Below are 20,350 nucleotides of genomic sequence, written 5' to 3'. Positions count from 1 at the left end.
ATACTAAGGGTGGTTTTAGAAGTTTTAGCGATTGCAATTTACTGCTGTACTTCACATGCATGAATTGTGTTCCAAATGCATGCAAGTTGCCTTTTATCTCTGTAACATGGGAAAGGTCAAATATGGAGATCATTTTATGCAGCTGGAATATTTAGTTCTTTGTATGACTGTAGCCAAGTAGAGAAGTCAATGAGCATTTCGAAAATGGTTGCAAGCTGTGATTTAAAAAAAAAAAAAAAAGACCTTTTTTTGATCCAACTTGGGGAAGAGGAATTTTTCAGTGTGGTATGGCATCATGATATTTGAAGGACTTTGCATATATTACAGAATATTGCAAATACTGGCTAAAGTGCCTGAGGCATTTGTGAGGGGGGGGCAGTAATCTCTGTATGCTTTTGAAAATGTATCACTCCTTAATTAAGATACAGGACTGAGAAAAGTGCTGTCTAATAGAACTTTTTGCTTTGATGGGAATGTTTTACTTAAATTTTTTTTCCCAAAACATGTTTATCCATTGTATAATACATTTAAGGTATCATATTTTAATTTAGAGAAACAAAAATTTTGTCCTTGAAGATTATGAGCTGAAGAAGGTACCAATTTGGCGTAATGACAAAGAAAAGGAATAATGGCTTCAACCTCTTTATACAACTGCATGGTTGCTCTGGTATCGTATCTGTGACCATGTAAACATTATTCTTTTCAAATTTGCTAATAGAGTTGACCCTTAAACAACAAAAGTTCTAATTGTGTAGCTCCACTTATATGCAGATTTTTTTAAAGATTTAGCCTGGGTGGCTCAGTCGTTAAGCGTCTGCCTTGGGCTCAGGTCATGGTCCCAGGGTTCTGGGATCGAGTCCCGCATCGGGCTCCCTGCTCTGCGGGAAGCCTGCTTCTCCCTCTCCCACCCCCCCGCTTGTGTTCCCTCTCTTGCTGTGTCTCTCTCTGTCAAATAAATAAATAAAATCTTTAAAAAAATTTATTCACTCATTTGAGAGAGAGAGCGAGCGCACACGCGAGAGCATGAGTGCGTGCCCAAACAGGGGGAGGGGCAGAAGAAGGGAGGAGAGAATCCCCACGCAGACTCCCCACCGAGTGTGGAGCCAGATGTGGGGCTCAATCCCAAGACCCCGAGATCACGACCTGAGCCTAAATCAAGCGCTAGCCACCCAACTGACTGGGCCACCCAGGTGCCCCACATATGCAGATTTTTTGATAAATACAGTACTGTAAATATATTTTCTATTCCTTATTTTCTTTTCTCTAGCTTACTTTAAGACTATGGTATATATTACATATAGCATACAAAATGTGTTCTTCACCTGTTATCAGTCAACATGAGCTGTTCAAGGGTTGGTTATAATTACATAAGGTACATCATATCAGTTCTTTTTTCATTTAAATACAGTTAATCTTTCCTCTGTGGTGATGTTCTTAACATAAATATAGCACATCATTTCACATATTTGTTCATGAGGGGCTTGTTCCTTGTACAATCCAAAGGCAAAGAAATATACTTGCTTTTTATATTCTTAACTGTATTTCAGATTTAACCTGATTTCTTAGGAACATTATATATTTCTTTTGAATTCTATCAGATACATAGGGACAGATTACTTTTTTTTTTTTAGGTAGGTTCCATGCCCAGAGTTGGAGTCCAATGCTTGAACTCACGACCCTGAGATCAAGACCTGAGCTGAGGTCAAGAGTCCATCCCTTAACCGACTGAGCCACCCAGGTGCCCCAGGAAGAGATTAATTTTTCTTTATCTGCATCATTTACTATATGGACATTAACATAACATGTTAATTGGACTAAACTGGGAATCATGCCAGGGTTTGAGCTTTGAGTAATTCCACATGATCTTGTAACTTACCTCTGGCACAAAATATAGCAATATTTAAAATAATTTGCAAAGCAGTCTGTTATTGTTGGGTTTCTGACTGATGGGAATGTTTTGTATCTGTACTGACAATACAGTAGCTGTTAACTTTATAAGGTTATCGAGCTTATGTATATGGCTAGTACAGCTGAGGAACTAAATACTCCTTTTTTTTTTTTTTTTTTAAAAATTTTTTTTTTTTATTTTTCAGGGAGGGAGAGAGAGAGAGCAAGAGAGCACAGCAGGGGGAGGGGCAGGCAGAGGGAGAGGTAGAAGCAGGCTCCCCGCTGACCCTGGGACCCTGACCTGAGCCGAAGGCAGACACTTAACTGACTGAACCACCCAGGTGCCCCAAAGCTCTCTTTTTTTTAAAGGAGTATTTAAAATACTCCCTCTGCTTCTCCCTCTGCCTCTGCTTCTCCCTCTGCCTCTGCTTCTCCCTCTGCCTCTGCCCCTGCTCCCAACCCCCGCTCATATGCGCACTCTCTTTCTCTCAAATAAAATCTTTTAAAAAAAACAAAAAAACAGCTTTATTGAGGTATAACTGACATGCAAATAAATGCCCCTACTTAAAGCTCTCAATTTGATATGTGTTGACATATGTATGTAACCATGAAACCATCAACATAATCAAGGTAGTGAACATTTCCATCACCCCAAAAGTTTTCTTGTGGCCTTTTTCAGTCTCATTTCCCTCCCTATCTACCCGCACCTCTGTCCCCAGGCAACCACAAATCTTATTGCTGTCACCATGTATTAGATTTTATTTCCTAGAGATTTATATAAATGGAATCATGTGGTGTGCACACTTTTTTGGTCTGGCCCCTTTCATCGTTATTCTGAGATTCATCCATGTTGTAGCATGTATCAAGAGTTTATTCCATTTTATTGTTAGACAGTAGTTTAGACTATGTATATACCACAGGTGGTTTATACATTCACCTACTGATGGACATTTAGGTTGTTTCTAGGTTGTGTTGGTAGTGGTCGGGGTGAGGGGGAGTGTTTAGTTGTTTTTGTTTTGTTTTTGTTTTTGTTTTTTTGGTTGTTACCAATAAAGCTGCTAGGAACATACATGGACCAGCCTTTGTATGGACATATGCTTTGACTTCTCTTGAGTAAATACCTAAACATGAAATGGCTGGAACATAATAGTGGACACATGTTTATCATTTCAAGAAATTGCCAAATGTTTTCCAAAGTGTTTACAACATTTTACATACACTGAGGGATGTGTGAGACTCCCAGTTTTTCCACATCCTTACCAAGACTTGGTATGGTTAATCTTTTTAATTATAGCAATTCTAGCGGGAATGTAGTGGTACCACATGGTGTTTTTATATTTTCCTAATGACTAATGCTAGGGAACATACTTTCATGTGACTGCTTATCAGTATACAGTATATTCATGAAGTCTGCTCAAGTCTTTTGCCTATTTTTTAATTGGATTGATTGGTTTTTTAAGATTATTATTGTGTTTGAGGGTTCTTTATATATTCTCAATACAAGCCTTTTATCAGGTTTATGATTTTAAAATAGGTTTCTCAGTCTTTGGCTTGTCTTTTCATTCTCTTAACAGTGTCCTTTGAAGAATAAAAGTACTTAATTTTGATGAAATTTAATTTTTCAAAATTCTTTTATGACTCATGCCTTTAGTGTTCTAAGAAATCTCTGCTTACCCATGACCACTAAGATTATCACCTGTGTTTTCTTCTATAAGTTTTCTAGTTTTAGGTTTTATTTAGGTCTATGTTCCATTCTGAGTTATCTTTTTATATGGTAATAAGTGTGACTGAAGTTCATGTTTTTGCAAATGGATATGTAACTGTTGCAATCACATTTGTTGAAAATGCTTTCTCTACTGCATTGCCTTTCCATCTTTGCTGAAAATCGGTAGTCCATATATCTGTGGTTCTATTTCTGGACTCTGTTCTGTCCATTGATCTGTTTGTCTTCAACACTGCATTACATTGATTACTTACTCCTCTGTTGTTTTTCAGCCTTATTTCAGCTATCCTAAGTTTGAACTTCAATATGAATTTTAGAATCAATTTGTCATTTTCTATTAAAAAGAAAGCCTCCTGGGATTCTGATTGTCATTTTATAGTGCAAATTGGGGAGAACTGATTGCTTAAAATATTAGGATTTGAGACTTAAGAGCAAGATATATTTCTCCATTTGTTTAGGTCTTTAATTTTTCTCAGTAATCTTCTATAGCTTACAACGTAGTTTATCACATTTATCCTTAAGTATCTCATAGTTTTTAATGCTATTTTAAATGGCATTTAAAAATTTTGTTTTCTACTATTTGTTGCTAGTATATTAGAAATACAATATATTTTAATATATTGGTCTGGTATTCTTCAATTTTGATAAATTAATGTATATTTTATAGCTTTTCTGTAGATTCCAGCAGACCATTTTTATGAATAAAGATGGTTTACTTCTTACTTCTCAATATTGCTGTCTTTTATTTTGTTTTCTTGCCTTATTACCTTAACTAGACTCTCCAGAACAATGTTAAATAGATGTGGTAAGAGTAGACGTTCTCATCTTGTTCATCACCTTAGGGAAAAAAAACAGTCCTCTTACTATTAAATATGATATTAGTTCTATGTTTTTCATAAATGCACTTTATCAAGTTAGGTAATTCCCTTGTATTTCAAGTTTGCTGAGATTTTTTTATCAGGAATGGATGTTGGATTTTGTTAATGATTTTTATACATCTATCGAGAATAGAATCTTTTGGCTTGTTAATATATGAATTACAGGGGTGCCTTGGTAGTTCAGTCCGACTCTTGGTTTCAGCTCAGGTCATGATCTCATGGATTGTGGGATTGAGCCTCCCCCTCCAGGGGCTCCTCTCTCAGTGGGGAGTCTGCTTGAAAGATTCTCTCCCTCTGCCCCTCCTCCCACTCGTGCACTCTCTCTCTCTCTGAAAATAAATCTTTGAAAAAAAATATGAATTGCATTAATTTTTCTTTTTTTTTAAATATTTTTTTTAGTGTATTTATTTGACAGAGAGAGACACAGCGAGAAAGGAAACATAAGCAGGGGGAGTGGGAGGAGGAGGAGCAGGGAGCCTGATGCGGAGATAGATCCCAGGACTCTGGGATCATGACCTGAGCCAAAGGCAGACGCTTAATGACTGAGACACCCAGGCACCCCTACATTAATTTTTCAAATGTAAACCAACCTTGCTTTTCTGAAATAAATCCTATATGGTCATGATGTGTTATCTATTTTATATAGTGTTAGATTCATCTGCTAAAATTTTTATTAGAATTTATCTCTTTTTCCTGATCAGTCTTGCTATCAGTTTTATCAATCTTCTTAAGTACCAGATTTATATTTCATCGATTTTTTTCCATTGTTTTTATGCTTTTTATATATTGGCTTCTACAGTAATTTTTATTATTTACTTTTTTCTATTTTGGGTTTTCTTCTATTTTGGGTTTAATTGTTATTCTTTACCTACTTTGTTAAGGTGGAAAAGCTGAGGTCATCAATTTGAACTTTCTTATGTATATTTTTTAAGACTTTATTTATTTATTTGACATAGAGAGCAGCAGAGGGAGAGGGTGAAGCAGACTCCCCGCTGAGCAGAGAACCCAATGCAGGGCTCCATCCTAGGACCTGAGCCAAAGGCAGCTGCTTAACCAACTGAGCCATCCAGGTGCCCCTTATGTTCTTTTGTAATTTAGTGCTATATAACGTCCCTTAGGTACTATTATAGTGGTATCCCACAAGTTTTTATATACCACAATTACATATATATATATATATATATATATATATATATATATATATATATATATAACTTTATAATTTTATTTACTTCTGAATACTTTCTCATTTCTCTTCTGATTTCTTCTTTGACTTGTGGTTTATTTTGAATTGTATTATTTAGTCTCCAAATACTTGGGAATTTTCCATAGATTTTTCTGTTGTTATTTTCTAATTCCATTATAGTCAGTTAGCATACTTGGTATGAATCTTTTTTGTATGAGTCATACTTTGTACTGAATCCTTTTAAACTAATTGAAGCTAATTTTATGGCCCAGAATATAGTATATCTTGATAAGTGTTCTATGGTTTTGTCAAGAATGTTTATTCTGCTGTTGTTGGTTGAAGTGTTCTATAAATGTTAATTAGGTCAAATTGGTTGTTAGTGTTGTTCAAGTCTTCTGTAGCCTTACTGAGATACCTTTATGAAGTTAGCATTGAGTATCTAACAATAATTATAGATTTGTGTATTTCTCCTTGCAGTTCTATCAACTTCTGCTTCATGTATTTTGAAACTGTTTTTAGATGTATAAACATTCAGTATTGTTAAGTCTTGATGAATTTTCCCTTTTATTGTTACAATATGACCAATTTTAATCTTGGTAATATTCTTTGCTCTGAAATCTACTTTCTGTGATATTAATACAGCACTCTAGCTTTCTTTTGATTAGTTTTAGCATATCTGTTTCTATCCTTTACATTTGTCGATCTATAAAATGTGTTTTTTGTGGGCAGCATATAGTTGGATCTTTCTTTTTTATCCAATCTGACATCTCTGCCTTTTAATACAATATATAGACTATTTACATTTAATGTGGTTATTGATATGGTTAAGTGTAAGTCTGATGTCTCCTGCTATTTCTTTTCTTTGTCCCATGTTGTCCCAGGGATTTTTTTTTGAGGGGGAAGGGGGTTTCTCAGAATATCTTTATTTCACTTTTAATTGTGTAACATATTTTATTTTTAGATAGAGATTCTAGATTGACATTTTTTCTTTCAGTACTTTAAAGATTTTATTCCACTGTTATCTTGTTCACATAGTTTCTGATGAGAAATATGTCATCCTTATCTTAGTTTTTCTGTACATAAATGTCTTTTTTTCCACTGGCTTCTGCTAAGAGTTTCTCTTTATCACTGTGTTTGAGCAATATAAGTGTGATGTGTCTTGGTGTGGTTTTCTTCACATTTTTTTGTGTTTGGGTTTTATTGAAGTTTTTGAATCTGTGATGTATAGTTTTTCCCTATCCCTCCCCTCTCCTTCCCTTGCGTTCTCTCATTTCTGGTATTTCCTGCTGAAAACTCCAGCTGCTTTGGTCTGTCTGGTTTCACAGCTCAGGGAGTCTGCTGGTCCTCTCTTGAATTCCCCCTCTCAACTCCCCAGCCTGGAAACTTACTCTTGGTTTTCTGATGTGTAAAAACTCAAAGTGTGTAGAACCAATTGGTAGGGTTGTTTTGAAGAATGAGATTGTATCTATAAAGCACAGAGGTAACAGGTACCCAATAAATATCAATTCTTTTTCTTTTATATAGTATTATATATTGCATATACTTGTCTCAAGAATAATTTTGAGGAATGGCAGTTCACTCACCACTCCCAAGGCAGCCCACAGGGAAGCCTGTTTCTCCTATTCATTCTTCCTTGGCTCTTGGATCCTATAGCATCTTCTCTCACCAGCTTGCTTGCCCCACTATGGTTACCTCTATTCTTTCTTCATTCCTCAAAACACTTCTAACCCTAGGGGGAGTATGGCTAGCAGACTTTACTAAAGATTAACAGAAATTATAGCAGACAATGAGAGAGAACTTTAAATTTAAAGTTAGTTTTTAATATTTTAGACACATCAGACATTTTCAGCCACAGAGGAATTCTCAGGGACTGTGTGCTTGCATTATTGGCCTCAACTTTGTTAGACCTTGTCTTGGGGTTTCTGCTTTCTATGTATGTTTCTGTGTGTTTGTGTGTGTGTGCATGCATTCCTGTCTTATGTCTCTCTCCCTTTTCTTTCTCTTTGTATCTCTCTCTGTTTTTCTCTTATTGTCCCTCCTGTCTCCCACCCTCATTCTCTATTAGTCTTTATGTCTCTGTTTGTCTCCCTACTTCTCCCCTATTCTCTCTGATTTATCCAGTTGCCTACTCACTTCTTCCAAATTCCTTTTACTCTTCCATGGAGGACAAACTAGCTCTCTGCCTTATCCCATCAACACTGTAGGCCTTCTTTTGTATATACACATAGTCAGGATAGTGCTTTTGCTCAACAAAGATCCAAAAACTTCTCCAGGTTTCCAACCTCTCTAATACAAAAAAGGTGTCATATTGCAAAGTTTTGAGATCAACTTCATAGGCAGGATGCCCACAGTTGTGTTAAAGGGAGGCTCTCCCCTATTATAACACAAAGTCTAATAGAAGCTTCCTAAATGACTTTACCTTGGTAATTGACTAAAAAATTGTTACAACCAGTGTGGGGTCTCTTTAGCACAGTGGTATTCTTCTGAGCAGAAGGTCAGTGTTGGTGAAATGGGTGGGGGAAACTTCCTGAGTTCTTGCTAGTCTTTCAAACAGGTTGTTGTGTCAGAAACTAAGATAGGCAATGTTGTGTTCTCTATCTCAACATCCATGTCCATTACCTTTGTAGCATTGATCCCAGTATGTAATTATGTATTTATCTGTTGACTTGATTGCAGACTATCTTCTCTACTAAAATATTACTTCTGTGAGGCCAAAAGATCATGTCTGCTTCATCTACAATTCACTGTCTGGTCCTAAACACAATGTCTGCCCTTTTAAGCCCTTGACAGATGTTTATTGTTGAATCTAGAGATTTGTCTGAGAAAGTAGATTCTTTCAGGCACAAAATAAAGCCCACTGAAATATGACCAAAAGGTTACGTTTATCAGCCAGTACCAATGTTGTTAGTAAGAGAGAGAAGATGGTGTCTTTTCCTAATAATTCTGTTTTAAGGTTGTAAATAAGTAGACTGGTAGTCGTTGTTTCTATGAAGCACCATCTTTTCTTAAGAGACCACTACAAAGCTTTGAGCTAACTGGAAGAAAGTGTGTTTAGACTGAGGTCTTACTGTATGGGTGTTGGGGGGATGGTTGGGGGGGATGGAGTGGGAGAAAAAGGACAAAAGACATTGACAGATCAACCCCAGATCAGAGTGCCCCTGGATTCTGTTCAACCTTTGATTAGACAGCTGTGTAGGAGAAGGGAAGTGTGTGGGTACGTATGTGCCAAGTGGGATTATCAGATCTGTTGAGAAAATCAGATCTACAAGAGAGCCCACATGAGTTTATTATATCACAAAGACCTGGCAGTAATAATTATACTAGTATAAGCATGGAGGAATATAGATTAAAATGTCAGCAGTGTGTTAGGGGCTGGGATTCTGAGTGATTTTTTTTCTCTTTTGTGCTTTTATATGTTTTTCCAATTTTTCTACAGTGAACACATGAATAGTAGGTAAAGAAAGTTCTATTAAATGTATAACGTTTGCCATTTATATTGGATGCCAATTATTTCACAATATCATGGAATGCAAATTAAAATCTACCCTGAGAAGTATACAGTGTTATGACTTATCAGGTAATTTGATAGCCTTGAGGCTTGCACTGTTTCATTGATGTTAGAGTACTTAAGCTGTTTAAAAATAAATACCTTTAAAAAAATAATAAATAAATACCTTTACTTAAAAAACTTCTAGAAAGGCTTTTCAGTTTCTACAGAGCAGTTATTTTTGCCTGGAGGTTTTATGGCTTTTTGACATGCAACCAGACCTCTAAACCTTATATTTGACCTACTGGATGTATATATTATTTTAATTAACTAATCTGACTCTGGAAAAAAATATTTTGATGTCTATTTTTAGTGTAGATAAATTCTGATCTAAAGACTAATAATTGGATTGGAGGCTGTGATTATAAGATGGTGCTATTAGTTTTGACATTGTATATTCACTTCAGGCTCCCTATATTATGTTTTATTATCCATGTTGCAGAATATAAATAAGCGTGTTTCATTATTTGCTTGGGATGTTTCACTAAAGTTGAATGGGTTTTATTTTGGCATACTTTAATGACCCAATCATTTCTCTATCTGCAAAGAATCTGCTTTAAAATTGGTGTATTTAAAAACTAAAATAAAGGGCGCCTGGGTGGCTCAGATGGTTAAGTGTCTGCCTTCGGCACAGGTCATGATCCCAGGGTCCTGGGATCGAGTCCCGCATTGCGCTCCCTGCTCATTGGGAGCCTGCTTCTCCCTCTGCCTCTCTCTTTCTCTCTGTCTCTACTGAATAGATAAATAAAATCTCTAAAAAAAATAAAAAAATAAAATAAAAATCCAGTTAGTTGGTGTCAACTTTTGTATTGCTAGTATAATTTCTACCAACTTTTTCTTGGAAAATTCATTTACCCATTGTATTTGAAATCTCATTCTTCTCTAGTTACTGTCACTGCTTAGATTTTTAAATGATCAAAATAAGTCACATATCAAAACAAGTCACTCTAGACTTGCAATGCCCACTATGGGAGCCACTAACCCCAGTGACTACTGAGAACTTGAAATGTGGCTACTCCAAATTGAAATGTGCAATAACCATAAAATACACACTGGATTTCAAAGACTGATTATGAAAAAAATAATTGAAAATATTTATTAATACATGTTGAAATTATATTTTGACTATATTTAAATAAAATGCATTATTAAAATTAATTTCACCTGTTTCTTTTTACCTTTTTAATGCAGCCGTTAGGAAATTTAAAGTTACATTTGTGACGTACATTTGTAGATCACATTATATTTCTATTGGACAGTGCTATTTTAGAGCCTGCTTCTTTACCAAGAAGACAGGCTCTACCAAAATCTGTTGGTAAAATGAATGCCATAGAACTTGGCAAAATGGTATCCAAGTTCTCTGGCATTATGTTAGAGTCCCCTGGAGCTGTTTGAATTGCTTCTTGCTGTATGTTGCAGCACAGGAATTTTCCCTTTTCTGACTTTTAAGATATGTTTTCAGGAAACTTTTCCTATCAATCATTGACATACATGAATCTCATTTTACATTGGATGAGGCTGAGTTCCTGTACACCACATAAAGGTTAGCACAGAAAACTAGCTGACAAGAATAGGAATTCAGCAATCAAAAACTCAGTGGAATAGACTGTCACTTGCTTGGGCTAACAGTGGTTGTTGGTATCTGCAATTTAATGTGGATGTACATGTATATTCATTCCAAAGGACTCAGCATACCGTGTCGGAACACATCCATGGCATACTTTTTTCACATTTTAAGAGCTTTTATGTTTATATTTTAAGAGCTTTATGGAGCCTAAAGCACTCTTGAGCATGCCCATGTTTTTACTTTTTTTGTTCTTTTTGTCATGCAAAATGAAATGATAAATACCTAAATTCAAAACATGGGCTTGATATTCTTGTGTTTCTCTTGTAGCTGAGGTTATATTAAAAAGTAGAGGTTTCCATAAGAGAAGTGTGTCTGTTAATTTTTTTCTGAAAACGTAGCAGAATACTAGTTATAAATTGAAGCATCTTTTTTGTGTTAATTTTATTGATAGAAATTGCCATTTAGTTTTAAAATAGTAAGTATAAAAGGATAAAATTAAATTGTACTACTTTTCATTAGTGATATAATTAATTGCTCTTGTGTATTTTATTTTATTTATTGCTTTTGGAACTATGGCTCTTTATTTTCATGTGGACAGTTCAAAGGAAGTCATCAGTAGCTTTTATTTAATGTAAAAAGAAAAAAAATTTTGGGGTTTAAAGAAAAGCATCAGTAGGAGCCTGGTTGAAGGATTCGTATTTTTAGAAGGGAAATACAGTGCAGTTATCTCTAGAGAGCCGTTTTTAAAGAAGTTTGGGGAGGTTAAGTTTTAAAGCTAGCTTGGGGGGCTTATTTCCCAGGTTTAAAGTAATTTGGGGGTGGTGTCACAGTGCTAAGTATAGGGTGATAGGACAGTGGCCACTGCCCAGGGCCTTGGAACGGATCTTGCTGTCACACAATGCAGGTAACAGAGAGTGAGACAACAAAAAGTAATCAAGGCGCCAACCGACATTTTTGGATCGAGCATTCATCATGTAGGTCCAAAAGGTATAGGCATAGGCCGTGTTGGGGTAGAGGTGCCGGAAGCTGTCAGCCAGGGGCGCGTAATTCCCCTGGGTAGTAATTTTGGGTAGTAATTCCCAAAGCCTTGACGCTCTTGTGGAGTGAAGCCAGCGTTCTTTTGTTTCCCTTGGGGTTGCAAAGGTCGATTTCTTCATGAGCCACATGGAAGTCCCCACACGGCACAAGGGGCTTGCGGGAAGCCAAACCCTTCAGGAACTAGCGAAAGGCTTCATCCCAGCGCTGCCGGTACTCCAAGCGTACCGGACCTCGGCCTGCATTAGGTACATAGGCTGTCACTAGCACAAACGCGTCAGATTCAGCCACAGTCACTCGGCCTTCCTGATCATGTTCCTCCTCACCAATGGCATAGGAGACTTGGAGGGGGCACTGGCCGGAGAGCAGGCCCACGCCACTGTACCCTTCCTTGTCTGAAGGAGCTGACCAGTACTGATGGGACAGTCCAGGTAACTCTTGAAGTTCAGCTGGTAGTTTGTTCTCTGAACATTTGGTCTCTTGGAGGCAGAGGCTATCTGGGGCTTCTTCCTTTACTCAATCTAAACCTTTCTTCTTAATCCAGGCCTGAAGCCCATCCACATTCCAGGAGCAGATCTTGAGGGTGGCCGATTAACCATTGGGCGAGGTTTTCTGATCTGGGGGGTCCTCATATAGGACTGGCCCCTCTCCTGCCTCTTTTTCGTTTTTCTTTGTTCCCACCTTACTCTTCATGGCTTCTGGCTCAGTCTTGGGTTCTTCCCCATCTTCTGCCACAGCTCCCTTTTTCCCACGCTTCGGCATCACTGTAACGAACGCCCTCCTGAACCTGTACCACATCGCCCACCGAAGCAGTATTTTTACCGCGTTGCCTGCTTGGGTCTCAGCCTGGCTCCTCCTTACCCGAGCACAAAGAATTGTGCACGCTGTGCCCCACGTGGGTAACTGGAGTCGCTCTTGTATATTTTAATTGATAGATTGTCACTTCTTGTATATTTTAAAAGATTTTTTTTTTCTTTAAAGATTATTTGTTTGAGAGTGCATGAGTGTGTGGGGGGGAGGGGCAGATGGAGAAGAAAAAGCAGATTCCCTGCCAAGCAGGGAACCCAATGTGGGGCTCTATCTCAGGACCCCACAATCATGACCTGAGCCAAAGGTAGGCACTTAGCTGACTGAGCCACCCCGATGCCCCTATTTATTTATTTTAGAAAGAGAGAGCAAGCAAGAGAGACAGAACATGAGCAATGGGAAGGGAGACAATCTCCAGCAGACTCTGCACTGAGCATGGAGCCTGACATAGGGCTGGATCCCAGGACCTGATATCATGACCTGAGTTGGACAGTTAAACTGACTGAGCCACCCAGGTGTCCCACTTCTTGTATATATATTTTTTATTTTTAAAGATTTTATTTATTTGACAGAGAGAGACAAGCGAGAGAGGGAACACAAGCAGGGGGGAGTGGGAGAGGGAGACGCAGGCTTCCTGCTGAGCAGGGAACCTGATGTGGGGCTTGATCCCAGGATCCTGAGACATGACCTGAGCCAAAGGCAGACACTTACCAGCTGAGCCACCTAGGTGCCCCTTCTTGTATATTTTAAATAATCACTATGTTAACAATTATTTTAAGTCTGCTATGATTTATGCATAGCTAATTATTTTACATGTACATTTTTACGACTATTAGGACAATGTGGTTAGCATTTGAACTTTGGAATTCTTTTGATATATAGTCCTATGTATATATGTTAAAGGGAATGGTGGCGTGGATTTTCACATTTTTTTTTTTTTTTGTAGTAATATTTGAAGGTAGATTTATACTGCTCTTTTCCAAGAGAAGTGTTTTCTCTCTAAAGGGATTTCACTGAACTTCAGTAGCACTTGACAACATAGGGAGGCTGGCATGAATTTAGTAAGTTTTAAATGCTCTTAAAACAGTATCATTTCTGTTATTTCTTTTGTTTCCTATGGGTATTTTCACTGTCATCCTGAGCCACAGGCTGCCAGCTCAGGTGATTTGGGTATGGTATGAGTTTTATGAAGCAAAATATATAATTATCCTCAAATATGCTCCCTTAAAAAAATCCACTAAATTAAGTGAGCCTCAGAGTACAAAGTGAGACCAAAAGATTCTCTTTCTTCCTCTTTTTCAAAAATGTGGCTATAGAGTAGAAGTCACACATGCAAGTGCCATGAGGGGAGGTAGGTATGACATGGTGCATGGGGATTATAGAAAAGTAGACATCTCATGCCCTTTATGTATCAGTTAGGAATTCTATTTGGTGGCAAGAAAGAAAGACTGAAAATAAAAGTGGCTTAGTCAAGGTGGCTTTTCTCTCTTATAAAAGTACTGGGGCACCTGGCTGGTTCAGTCCGTAGAGCATGTAACTCTTGATCTTGGCATCGTTGAGTTCAAGCCCCGCATTGGGGGTAGAGTTTACTTTAAAAAAATGACCTAAGGCAAAAAGTCTCAGGTCACAGTGGTAACTTCATGGTTATCAGAGATGTAGGTTTTATATCAGGCCACTACCACCAGATAGCAGACTATCCTAAACTCAGTGTCATAAAACAAGAGTGTACTCTTGCTTATAAGTCTACAGATTAACTGGGAGAATTTTCTAGTCTTGGTTTCACCTGTATCTGCAGTCAACATTGGGTTCAGTAAGTAGCTCTGTTCATCTTGACTTGGTATTCTCCTATATTTGGGGGCCTGGTTTTAGAATGTCCTCAACTAGGACAAATGGGTCCCACCCTACATGATCTCTCACTATTCTCTAGCACAGGATATTTCACATATCAGTGGAAGGTTTCTAAGAGAGAGTAGAACCACTCAGGACCTGTTGAGGTCTAGGTTCAGAACTGATTCTCTGACACTTCTGCCACATTCTCTTGATCAAATCAGGTCATAAGGCCAGCCCAGGTTAAATGGGTTGGGAAACAGGTTCTACTTCTTGATGGGAGATATTGCAAAGGGTTTGAATACCAGGATGCTTGAAAAATTAGGCCATAATAAATCTACCAGAAACTTTTATCTTTGAGCTCTACCTGAAGTGGAGATGGATCCATGACTGCTCTTTTCACCTCATGGTCTAGTACAGCTACTGAACTTTGAGCCATCACATTGATTTTCCAGGCAAGAGGCAGTAGAAAGAAGGGCAAATAGGGCCCTTCAGGCCCTATTCTAATGAGTGTTCCTTAAAGTCTCACTGGAGCACTTGTGCTTATACGTCATTGCCCAGCCCCGGCTATCATAGAGATTAGGAAATACAGTCTTTTTTTTTTTTTTTTTTTTGAAATCTCATGCCATTTTCCTAGGCTAAGTGTATTTTATTTTATTTTATTTTATTTTTTAAAAAATTTTTAATGTTATGTTAATCACCATACATTACATCATTAGTTTTTGATGTAGTGTTCCATGATTCATTGTTTGTGCATAACACCCAGTGCTCCATGCAGAACATGCCCTCTTTAATACCCATCACCAGGCTAACCCATCCCCCCACGCTCCTCCCCGCCAGAACCCTTAGTTTGTTTTTCAGAGTCCATCGTCTCTCATGATTCGTCTCCCCCTCCAATTCCCCCCCTTCATTCTTCCCTTCCTGCTATCTTCTTCTTTTTTTTTCTTAACATATATTGCATTATTTGTTTCAGAGGTACAGATCTGTGATTCAACAGTCTTGCACAATTCACAGCACTCACCATAGCACATACCCTCCCCAGTGTCTATCACCCAGCCAACCCATCCCTCCCACTCCACCCCCCACTCCAGCAACCCTCAGTTTGTTTCCTGAGATTAGGAATTCCTCATATCAGTGAGGTCATATGATACATGTTTTTCTCTGATTGACTTATTTCACTCAGCATAACACCCTCCAGTTCCATCCACGTCATTGCAAATGGCAAAATCTCATTCCTTTTGATGGCTGCATAATATTCCATTGTATATATATACCACATCTTCTTTATCCATTCATCTGTCGATGGACATCTTGGCTCTTTCCACAGTTTGGCTATTGTGGACATTGCTGCTATAAACATCAGGGTGCACGTACCCCTTTGGATCCCTACATTTGAGGAAATACAGTCTTTAACTGATACCTTGTGCCAAACAAAATTAGGGTTCTGATGTTATGGGAGCCAATAGTGAGTCAATAACCAGCAGTATCTGACACATTAACCATAGGTCCCAACTTTCATTTTACTTTGTTGGACAATGTTATGAAATGTCTTGGCTTTAAAAAACAAACAAACAAACAAAAAACTCAGATTTTTTGGTGAAATTTCCTGAATTTTGTATGTTAGCACTTAATTTGAATATTTTTAAATTCTTTTAAACTTTTAGATCTACAGAGAGGTTGCAAGGATAATACAGAGAGTTTCCATATACTTTTCATCCCTAATGTTAACATTTTACATAACTGTTTACAATTACCAAAAATAGGAATTTAAAAATGTTATAAAGCTATCAGCCAGGAGTTAGCAAGCTTTTTCTGTAAAGGGCCAGACAGTAATTATTTTAGGTATCTGCCACTACTACTTAACTCTGCCACTATAGCAGAAAAAACAGACTACGTGAACATATGAGAGTATCTGTGTTCCAATAAAACTTTATTTACAAAAGCAGGTGGCAGACCAGATTTGGCTCATGGCCTGTAATTTGCCAACTTCTGCTATAAACTAAGCCTACAAACCTTATTTGATTTCATCAATTTTCCCATTAATATCCTTTTTCTGTTCGATCCAAGATCCCAAATTATATTTAGTTGTCGTCTTTTGTCTCCTCCAAGCTAAGACAGTTGTTCATTCCTTCCTTTGATGAACTTGACACTTGAAGTATCCTAGTCAGTTATTTTGTAGTATGTCTCTCAATTTGGATTTCTCTGATGGCTTCTCATGATTAGATTGAGGTATGCACAAATGCAGGTGTGTGTATATGCATGGGTTGGTATACATGCATACATTTCCTAGCTCTGTCCATGGAGAGAGCCTAAAGTCAATGACTCCTCAGGAACAAAGAGCATACCTAGCACCCAGATCTTGATTTCTTAACACTATTTTCCAATAAAAGGAACCAGGACTCTTTGCAAAAGTAATTGATTCCATGCCTGGGGCAGGGAAAATATAAGAACTTCCCAGAATATTTGTGTTGTCAAAAAGTAAGGTAACACTCTCAAAAGAACAAGAGCACGTCAACAGGATACATGGACCAACCTGACGGCGTTCCAATTAGACAAAAGTGGGATAATTTAAGCAACCAAATATATAATGAGAGTTTTGGTTTGTACCCCATAGAAAAAAATATATATCCCTAAGTACATGCAGATATAAATAGTTGAATACATATACATGGAGTGAAGAGACAGTTAGTTCTCCTTTAGGGAAGAATTACAGTTAAATAAATGGAATTAAATGAATTCCAATGAAAGAAGAAAGAACATTACCATAAGGCAAATACCATAGTAATCGTTGTTGCAGACACAATCCACTGATGGATGCTAAAGTTAATGGGCTGAAGTTTGGGGAGAACAGGATATTTGCCTAGTCACCAAGTATCTATCCCCTCAAGGTATTTACTAACTACAGAGGGGGACAAATAGTAACCTTTTACCACATGGCAGAGACCACCTTAACCAAATGATCAAAAAATCCTTATGCTTATTTTTTTCCTTTCAGCCATATAATCAAAGATCTACTCATATTTTTCTCTGCTTAAAAAAAATTCCTGGGGCGCCTGGGTGGCTCAGTCATTAAGCATCTGCCTTCAGCTCAGGTCATGATCCCAGGACCCTGGGATCGAGCCCCACATGGGGCTCCCTGCTCGGCAGGAAGCCTGCTTCTCCCTCCCCTGCTCCCCCTGCTTGTGTTCCCGCTCTTGCTTGTCTCTCTCTGTCAAATAAATAAATAAAATCTTAAAAGAAAAAAAAGTTCCTATACTCCACTTTGTCATGCATTTGATTAATTTTCGTTTCACTTAGAATCAGTTACCCTTGGGGCGCCTGGGTGGCTCAGTCGTTAAGCGTCTGCCTTCGGCTCAGGTCATGATCCAGGGTCCTGGGATCGAGCCCCGCATCGGGCTCTCTGCTCCGCAGGAAGCCTGCTTCTCCCTCTCTCACTCCCCCTGCTTGTGTTCCTTCTCTCGCTGTGTCTCTCTCTGTCAAATAAATACATAAAATCTTTAAAAAAAAAAAAAAAAAAAAAGAATCAGTTACCCTTATCAGGATTTCAATTTATTGACACACACCACTCAGCTGAAGATGAATTCCAGAAGTGAAATTGCTGCATGTAGCCATCACAAAGACAAAGTTACCAAAGCTACTGCATTTATTTATTTATTTATTTATTTATTTATTTATTTATTTATTTATTTATTTATTATGTTAATCACCGTACATCATTAGTTTTTGATGTAGTGTTCCATGATTCATTGTTTGTGAAAGCTACTGCTTTTTAACTGTGACATTTCTAATTGAATTGAACTGTTAGTCATGCTTTGTATATACGTTTTTGTTAACTTTTTAAATTTAAACTTTGAGCAATCATATTAAGGAAAAGTAGCCGATGGCCCAGCAAACAAGATCCATAAATCTAAAGATCCATGAGTTTAGAAGGAGTGCCAGTGGATACTAAATTAAGTAGGAATGTGAATACTTAGAATGAAATAATCCATAACAAATTACAAAGCTAAAAAGCTAACAATGGAAACATCACAAAATCAGAAAAGCAGTGTATTTCCATTAGTAGACTTCCCACTCTACCTCTGTGATACCTTGACTCATATACATTTTGCCTGAAAATGCTTTGATTATCTCTTTACCTTTAAATATAAAAATTATTTTGAGGGGCGCCTCGGTGGCTCAGTCAGTTAAGCATCTGCCTTCGGTTTAGGTCTTGATCCCAGGGTCCTGGGATTGAGCCCTGCATTGGGCTCCCTGCTTAGTGGGGAGTCTGCTTGTCCTCTCCCTCTGCCCACCCCTCATGCTTTCTCTCTCTCAAATAAATAAATAAAATCTTTAAAAAATAAATACATATAAAAATTATTTTAAGGGGTGCCTGGGTGGCTCAGTCGGTTAAGTGTCTGCCTTCTGCTCAGGTCATGATCCCAGGGTCCTGGGATGGAGTCCCACATCAGGCTCCCTGCTCGGTGGGGAGTCTGCTTCTCCCTCTGCCCTTTCCCCTGCTTGTGCTCTCTCTCTCTCTAAAAAAAAAAGAAAAAAAAATTTTGAATATCTTTTTATAGTGTAAATAGAAACATAATGCAGCCCTTCTGTTAAGAAGTCTGAGATTTATTTTATATAAATACACTTTAGAAAAATTTATTTTGGCTTTACAGCTTATCAGTAATGACATGTAAACTTTTTAATTATCAAATTTTGGAAAATCTTTATCACATATTTTGAATACAGGAGGCCTAAGATTCCAGTGCATTTGAAGTTTGCTTGTGCAATGACTAATCTTAAATACTCTTTGATGAATTGCATCACCACTTACTCATCAGTGTCTTCCTTGTTGTGACTGTGATGGGTTTTAAGTTCTCTTCATAATCTTCATTTGTGTCAAATCAGGAAGAATTTCAATATTTTCCAGTATTCATATGATTTGCTCCTCTTCATTAATTGAATTATCAAACAAGAACCAATCTGTTACTTTTCTTCACAATTTTCCTTCTAATAAATGCTTTCGGAGTGGTCTGAAAATTTTTTGGTACCAGAGGCTTCTTCTATGTCAGAATGATTTTTGTTGACTTATCATTTTAATTGTTTGTCTCATATTCTCTTAATTTTTTTCTTCTTTTTGTTTTTAATTTTTTAATTTTACTTTTTTTAATTAACATAATGTATTATTTGTTTCAGAGGTACAGGTCTATGATTCATCAGTCTTATACACAATTCATATTGCTCACCATAGTACATACCCTCCCCAATGTCCATCACCTCATCCATCCCATCCCTCCCATCCCCCTCCACTCCAGCAACCCTCAGTTTGTTTCCTGAGATTAAGAGTCTCTTATGGTTTGCCTCCCTCTCTGGTTTCGTCTTTTTTCATTTTTCCCTCCCTTCCCCTATGATCCTCTGTCTTGTTTCTCAAATTCCTCATGTCAGTGAGATCATATGATACTTGTCTTTCTCTGATTGACTTATTTCACTTAGCATAATACCCTCTAGTTCCATCCAGGTCATTGCAAATGAGAAGATTTCCCCTTTTTTGATGGCTGCATAATATTCCATTGTGTGTGTGTGTGTGTGTGTGTGTGTGTGTGTGTGTGTATACACACATATACCACTTCTTCTTTATCCATTCATCTGTTGATGGACATCTAGGCTCTTTCCATAGTTTGGCTATTGTGGACATTGTTGCTATAAACATTGGGGTGCATGTGCCCCTCTGGATCACTACATTTGTATCTTTGGGGTAAATATCTCGTAGTGCAATTGCTGGGTTGTAGGGTAGCTCTATTTTCAACTTTTTGAAGAACCTCCATACTATTTTCCAGAGTGGCTGCACCAGCTTGCATTCCCACCAACAGTGTAGGAGGGTTCCCTTTTCTCTGCATCCCTGCCAACATCTGTCGTT

At 37.7% G+C, this 20,350-nt stretch overlaps 1 protein-coding gene and 1 pseudogene across 1 annotated transcript in view; one reads left to right on the top strand and one right to left on the bottom strand.

Moving 5' to 3' along the window:
• The window catches only part of PAK5 (p21 (RAC1) activated kinase 5), a 289,610-nt gene that overhangs the window by 91,045 nt on the left and 178,215 nt on the right, over positions 1-20,350 (top strand). The window lies entirely within an intron of this gene.
• Positions 11,311-12,650, bottom strand: LOC116641736 (annotated as a pseudogene).

The sequence above is a fragment of the Phoca vitulina genome, unplaced genomic scaffold (assembly GCF_004348235.1).
Source record: "Phoca vitulina isolate PV1807 unplaced genomic scaffold, GSC_HSeal_1.0 scaffold22, whole genome shotgun sequence".
Classification (NCBI taxonomy): domain Eukaryota; kingdom Metazoa; phylum Chordata; class Mammalia; order Carnivora; family Phocidae; genus Phoca; species Phoca vitulina.
Note: the sequence above shows the minus strand (reverse complement) of the source record. Positions and strands in the feature narration are given on the sequence as shown.